This window comes from Ceratotherium simum, chromosome 23 (genome assembly GCF_057802395.1).
Source record: "Ceratotherium simum simum isolate JZ-2026a chromosome 23, ASM5780239v1, whole genome shotgun sequence".
NCBI classification, from domain to species: Eukaryota; Metazoa; Chordata; class Mammalia; order Perissodactyla; family Rhinocerotidae; genus Ceratotherium; species Ceratotherium simum.
In genome coordinates, this window is record NC_141922.1 from 21,729,625 (window position 1) to 21,736,824 (window position 7,200).

Sequence of the window (7,200 nt, forward strand, 5' to 3'; positions counted from 1 at the left end):
GAAAGGAAGTCTGAGCTATAAAGACCACCCTAGGGAACAAGAATGAGCAGAGCAGAATTTCTCTTATAGTCTGAAGTTGGGGCACTGTTAGCAAAATGTCAACATTCCCTCCTGCTATGGACTGAATGTTTGTGTTCCTCTGTCATGCCCCGCCCCCCCATTCATACATTGAAACCCTAATCCCTAATGTGGTCGTATTTGGAGGTGGGACATTTGGGAGGTAATTAGGTCATGAGGGTAGAGTCCTCATGAATGAGATTAGTGCCCTTTAAGAAGAGACACAGGAGAGCTCTCTCTCTTTCCACCATGCGAGGACACAGCCAGAAGACGGCCATCTGCAAACCAGGAAAAGGGCCATCAGCAGGAATCAAATTAGCCAGCACCTTGATCTTGGACTTCCCAGCCTCTAGAACTGTAGGAAATAAACTTTTGTTGATTATGCCACCCAGTCTATGGTATTCTGTTATAGCAGCTGAGCAGACTAAGACTAGCTTCCAACTAGGAAGGCAGCAGGTATCTCTTGGTGAGGTGCAGAATCATCCATGAAAGGGATGTCGTTATAACAATGGCTTGGATTTCGTATACAACTGAGTTAGAGTACTTATGCACCAGGAATCGAGAAAATATATAGTCTTCAGAGAGTTTTAGACCAAACCTCCATCATATCACTTGTTAAAATTTATTGAGCACCCGCTGTTTGCCAGCCACTGTGCTCGGTACTGCATATGTATTTTCTCATTTCATTCTCTCAGCCATGCTCAGTGGTAGGGTTTTTTTTTTTTTTTGGTGAGGAAGATTGGCCCTGAGCTAACATCTGTTGCCAAACTTCTTCTTTTTGCTTGAGGAAGATTGGGCCTTGAGCTAACATCTGTGCCAATCTCCCTCTATTTTGCAGGTAGGATGCCACCACAGCATGGCTTGATGATCTGTGTGCAGGTCCGCACCCGAGATCCAAACCCACGAACCACGGGCCGCCAAAGCGGAGCTCACGATCTTAACCACTATGCCACTGGGCCAGCCCCAGTGCTAGGTTTTATTGTGTTTATTTTACAGACGACACTCAGAGAAGATAAAGTCACTCATCAAAGTTTCTTTTTCCGTGTGACAGGATAAGTCAGAACCCAGTTTTGCCCAGTTCTGAAGCCCAGGCTGTTTTTACTGTTTTTACTAGCGATGGAACAAGACATCCATACAACGTCTGCCCGCAAGATAGGCGTGTTTGTCTGCTCAGGGCTCATCCTTGTCCTTTTGAGGTTAACAACCACCAGTGTTTTTTCACCACATGTCCCTGGGTACCACTGTCAGATTCAGAACCCCAGGCTGCTCTGAAATCTGATCCTACCCAGTGTGGGATCTTGCATATTCTGTTCCTTGGCCTCCGGGCTTACGTAAAACACATCAATCCAGTTTACCCTGGAACGGGTTCTGAAGGAAAGCACATTACTTTCCACGCAGGGGAAGAGAAGATAAGGGATTAGGTTTGAAACAAACTTTGTTTGTGAGAGGGCTTTGTTTTGTCACAAGGGCCTTTGTCACATGGTACCTTAAAACAACCCAAACAACCAAACCACTGAAATGAAGAGTGGTTTTAAAGACATACGGTTTGAATCACCCCTGTTCCATAGAGTAACAGAAATAGGAGCTGAAAATGACCTGCTTGGCCATCATGCCCTTCCGGAGTTGGTATAGAGGGCTCCCTGGGGGCAAGGCTGCCTCAGTCCTATGGGGTTGGATGAGCTAAGTGTTGGGGGACTCCGCGTTTCCTCATTTCCCTCCACCATGAGTCGGCTACCTCGCAGTTCTTCCTGCCTGGACATTTTCCCGACCCCAAGCCAAAGTATTCCTTTGCTCCATTTCATCTCATCATTCCCCCTTTATACTCCTAGGCCTCTTACTCATTCTTTTGTCTCTGGCAGTTTTCAGACTTTCCAAGGCTGGCAGTCTCTGGGAGCTTCCCCAGTGCCCTGGCTTCTCCGAATGCTAGTCAGCACTTCACCTTCTTCCAAGATAGGGAACCTCTAGAATGAAACCCAGGGGCTGGCGCACAAGAGTGGGCTCAGGAGGTGGTGGGGAGTTTAACTGAGTTTTCCCAGGTCTTCTCCTCATAACTAGTATTTGTTAAAAGCTGCTATCAATCTATCCTTAGTGACAGAGAAGAGTGAACACATATCTGAGAGGGATCTGCAGGTAACCCAACGTGGCTTGAGATTTCTTTGACATCACCTATTTTGTCTTAAATATTTGTATCTTAAATGCATTCATTCATTTTAATGAGAAAATATTTTAAACACTAACCAATTAAAATATTCAACCCTCCATTCTCCCCCAGCCTGCAACCCTAGCCCCGCAAAATCCTCAAGTGCAGTTGTCATTGTAGGAATGTGCTTTATGCTAAGTCCATGACCTCAAATACCCCCAGACATACTATGATGAGAATGTAAATTCCAGTTTGAGTATCATGACTCTAAGAAGTCCAAAATGCCTATCAGAGTAATGCGAGGAATGAAGAATCTAGAATAAGTAAGGAGTGAGAGAGAGTACAAGTAACAGAAAATGGGTGTGCTCTGCTTTCGGATAGATTAGAGTTTGAATCCTGAACCTGTGAGACTCTGACAAGTCATTTAACATCTCTGATACCCAGCTTTCGTGTTGGGAAAAATGAGGATAACAGACTACTTTGTGAGGTTTTAAAGAGAGAATATTTGTGAAAACAGCCTAGTTTAGTACAGTTGGCAGTAAATAAATGGTATTTTGGGGAGGGCTCTGGAGGAGAAGGAGGTAAAGAGAAGAAACTTACTCAAACGTCTTTCTGAATCATTTATCTTCCTAGCGTTGCCTCTCCGTCCCACTCATTTGCTGGAACAGAAAACTTTCAACTCAAAGGCATAACCCCTACTTGGTGCCTGAATTAGTCCTGGCCAAACGTGGCCACATCTTAAGGGTCCTCCTCTTACCACTGGAAAGAACTGGGAGATAATCTGGTTGCCAGTATTGCACTGGGCGTGGGCATGGGTATCTGCCTATTCTCTGAGCTTCAGTTCTCCTCTCCATTCTCCATCTTCTGCTGGGACTCAGCCTTAGTCTCCTGAGTGCATTTCTGTTACTTTGCTGAGACAGGAGCCTTCTGTCAACACACGTCTATCCAGTTGGGTCCAGCAGCTGCATCTCTCTCATTAACCTCTTCTCATGTGTGCTGAACCCAAGTGATGGTCTGGTCTTTAGTGTTTATTTCCCTGTTTTGTTTTATCAGTCCATTGTCTGCACCCCCTTTGTATGTTGGTGGGCACTGACATCTGTCTTACTCTTATTTACCCATTCTCATGAATGCAGAGCCAAACTGAAGGTCAGGTCTTTATCCTTCAGGTATTTGTTTGTTTTTAATCAGTCCAGTGTTTGAACCCCTTCTGATGTTTTAACACTCCTTTTCATAAATTGAGGTGGGAGGCAAGATCTCACCTCCTGGTAAAGAAGCCTGAAAGGCCAGATGCTTCCTCACGCTCAGCGCTGCCAGCTGGAATATGGGCATCTGCCTATACTTGGTCAAACAGATGTTTCTGCCTGGGTCTCTGAATTTGGAGCCAATGATGCAGAGAACAGGTCAGAATTCACTCCAGAGACAGAGGTGGTGACTCCCGTTGTGCACTGGTGTCAGGAGAGGCATCCAATCCAGGCTGCTCTTATGGCAGGACGTTGGTTGAGATTTTAGGCACCTACACTCTCTTTGCTATTCCTGTTTATTTTTGAGCTTGTTTCTTGGGTCTTCCCATCAATTTTCTGAGCTAATCCGTGCCTTTCTGTAAATCCTTTTATACTTTAGGTAACCAGACTCCATTTCGGTTGTTTGCATCCAAGAGCCCTGACTCAACAAATTCTTTTATCCAGGCGGACCAATCTGAATCATAATGCTGCCACCTGCTGGATTAGTCATTTCATGTTGGCCTTGGGCAAGACCCTGACCTCCAGGGAGCAGAAACTATGTCATTCTTCAGGGTGAGCACTGTATGTGTTCCCCAAATCTCCCGACAATGAAGGCCTTGTTTCCCCAGATGCTGTTGGTAGATGACCTTCAGCTGTCGGCCCCTTCAGTGACTGCCTCATCAGCAGAGAGCCACCTTGCCCAAGGCCACATCCCAGCATGGTTCCCATCCAATGACTGGTGGACGTAGTCATCTCAGCCCAACTGGAGACAACTCTGAAAGGCCATTCTAGCTCCAGAGCTCCCTGTGAAGTTTGCTGAGGCTGTCACTGGATGTGCATTGCAGCTGGACCCCTCCCTCTGACCAATCCTGCTTCCATCCTCTCCCTTTCTCAGATGTTGATCTTAATAAACTTCTTCAAAAGCCTCCTGCATGCTGATCTCCATCTCAGTCTGCTTCCTGAGAAACACAATCTTTAAGAGTCTTTTTTGATACTGAATTGTCAGGACCTAGCCCAATTTCTCACAAAGAGTAACTGTGAATATATATTTGCTGAATAACAGTGATTCCTTTTATAAATGGAGAGGCTACCCTTCTCCTGCTTAAGACAGATCTCTATTTCTGCTCTGGATCCCGTCCCTTCTCATCTCCTCTTGCTTCTCTCTAGACCTCTCTTCACCCTCTTCCTCAAACTTCTTCCATATCCCCGATCCCTAAGTATGGGAGTCTCATGGCTATGTCCCGGCACCATCTTCTCTAGGAGGTGTCAACCACCCACATGGATTGTGGGCTACAAAGGTCAGTTAACAACTCTGTTTGTTCGTTACATTCCCAACACCTATCACAGTGCTTGGCACTTAGTAGACACTCAATAAATACTTATTTTTATTGACTTAAAGTCTGTATCCTCTACATTTCTCTGTTGGGGAAAAGAAAGCTAATCTAGTAGCAGTGCAGAAGAAGTTTTGAAGAGGAGAAAGTTTGTTAAGCCTCTTAGGTGACCTTTCTTTCACTTTCTTAGTGTATTCTAACATTTTTGCTTCTTACAGCCCGTTCTCATTCATCTCTTCCCCGCTTCCTTTCATTCTTCATTCACATTAAAGTGCAAATGATTAGTGCTGTTCTCAAAGGGAAAAACTGCTTTAACACATACCAGTAATACAAATTAGAGATGTAATGAATAATAATTCTAACCCTTTTAATGTTAACCATGCTGATTTTGTTTGGCTTTGCAAAGGAGAACTACCTACACTATCTTATTGGATACATACAAGGATATGAGGCCATTCTTATCATTTCTATTTTATAGTTGATGAAACTGAAACTCAGGGAATGTAACATTACTACTCCAAATTACACAGCTAGTAAATGGAGGATCAGGAGTCAAATTTTTGTCAATTTAATTCTAAATTGCACGCTCTATTTTTTGTATTATGTTGTTGAAGCTAAAACCTAGAATTTCAGGCCCCTTTGGGTTGCCAGGTAGGGGAGGATTGGTCAGGTTCTATTATGTCACCTCTCAGTAAGATCTGCCCTGTTTACCGTATCTGAAACCTGGTTCCTTTCTGCGATGGCTCTTGGAAGAGAAAGGACCCTCAGAACCACTGTCAGTTCTCCAGCCTTTTCCAAAAGAGCTCCTGGATGAAACAGAAGTCACTCTTCGTTTGGAGGGTTCATCCAGTTCATGGGCTTTTGGGACAATATTTGTTGTGGGAATCAAAGCATCTACTAAGGTAGGTAAAGCAAAACCAAATAGCACAGGGCACAGGTGTGCCACCTTTACTGATTCAGGTTTGAAAATTTTCTCCAATTTCTATGGGGCGAAAATGCCATAATGAAGCTATTTCTTTAAAATGGAGGAAGGAGAGACGAGTGAGTCCTTTTTGAGAGAAGAACCAAGTCGCGCTCTGATAGTGAGCTGGCCCCAGGCTCAAAACCAATTTATTTCTCTCCAGAGCATGGTCGTGCCCACAGAGCCCTTCGTGCTGAAATGCCAGCTGTGACTATGCTATACTTTTCATCTGGAAACAAATCTTCCTTTCCAGTTTTCCAAGCGTCTCTGTCTGACCATGTTCTTGGCACACTATTTCGTCACAGCCCAGAGATTTTTAACCTGCCTGAAAAATACTGTGGATGGATTTTCCAGGAATACTAACCTAGACTTGAAAACAATGTTTGATGTTAAGCAATGTTTCTTTTTTCTTTTTACCCACTGCCATGCACAAAATATACCTCAATAAGCTGCCGAGTGTGTGAGTGTGTGTGTGTGTGTGTGTGTGTGTGTATTTGGGGACTGGAAAAGCAATTTCAACTTATTGATGGGGGAGGGAAGTGTCTGAAAAGTTTTGCCCTGGTTTGATTGTTCACAGATGTGATAGGCAAACTCATTATTGATAATGTGGAAGAACTGGCAAGGTATTAGGCAAGAAAATGCCATAGTCAGTATAGACTTCTTATGAGGAGGTCTGGATAATGCTTCTTAAACATCTGAGCTTCCTGCTCCCTTGTTCACCAGCTGAATATCACCCTTATCCAGATTTTTAACCATTTCAGTGAGATTGCCTAGATTGTTTTTATTGTTTCTTCTTTCTCTACATCTTTATAGCTAATATCTCTTGAGTGCTTAGTACCTGCGAGGCTCTGAATTAAGTGATATATGGAGATCATTTTGCCAAAGTCTTACAGCCCTAAGAGGTGGATATTAATTATCATCTCCATTTTAAAGATGAGGATGCTGAAGTATGTGTGGGTTAAGAAACTTGTCCAATGTCCCAGAACTAGTAAGAAGCAAAGGCTGGGGGCCGGCCTGGTGGCTTAGCGGTTAAGTGTGCGTGCTCCGCTACTGGCGGCCTGGGTTCGGATCCCGGGCCCGCACCGATGCACCACTTGTCAGGCCATGCTGAGGCCGCGTCCCACATACAGCAACTAGAAGGATGTGCAACTACGACATACAACTATCAACTGGGGCTTTGGGGAGAAAAAGGGGAAAAAAAAAAAGGAGGAGGATTGGCAATAGCTCAGGGCCGGTCTTCCTCAGCAAAAAGAGGAGGATTGGCATGGATGTTAGCTCAGGGCTGATCTTCCTCACAAAAAAAAAAGGAAAAAAAGAAGCAAAGGCTGTATTCAAACCCCGGAGTGTCTGACTCTGGACACTGCATTTATCACCATTAAACCAAACTGTGTCCCCCTAGAAGCTGCTGAAGGTGCTTGCTTGCTGAGGAGAACTTTCCAAACTGTTTCCAGTTTCCTGCCTTCCAGTCGTGGCCTCCATGTCTTCCAGGAG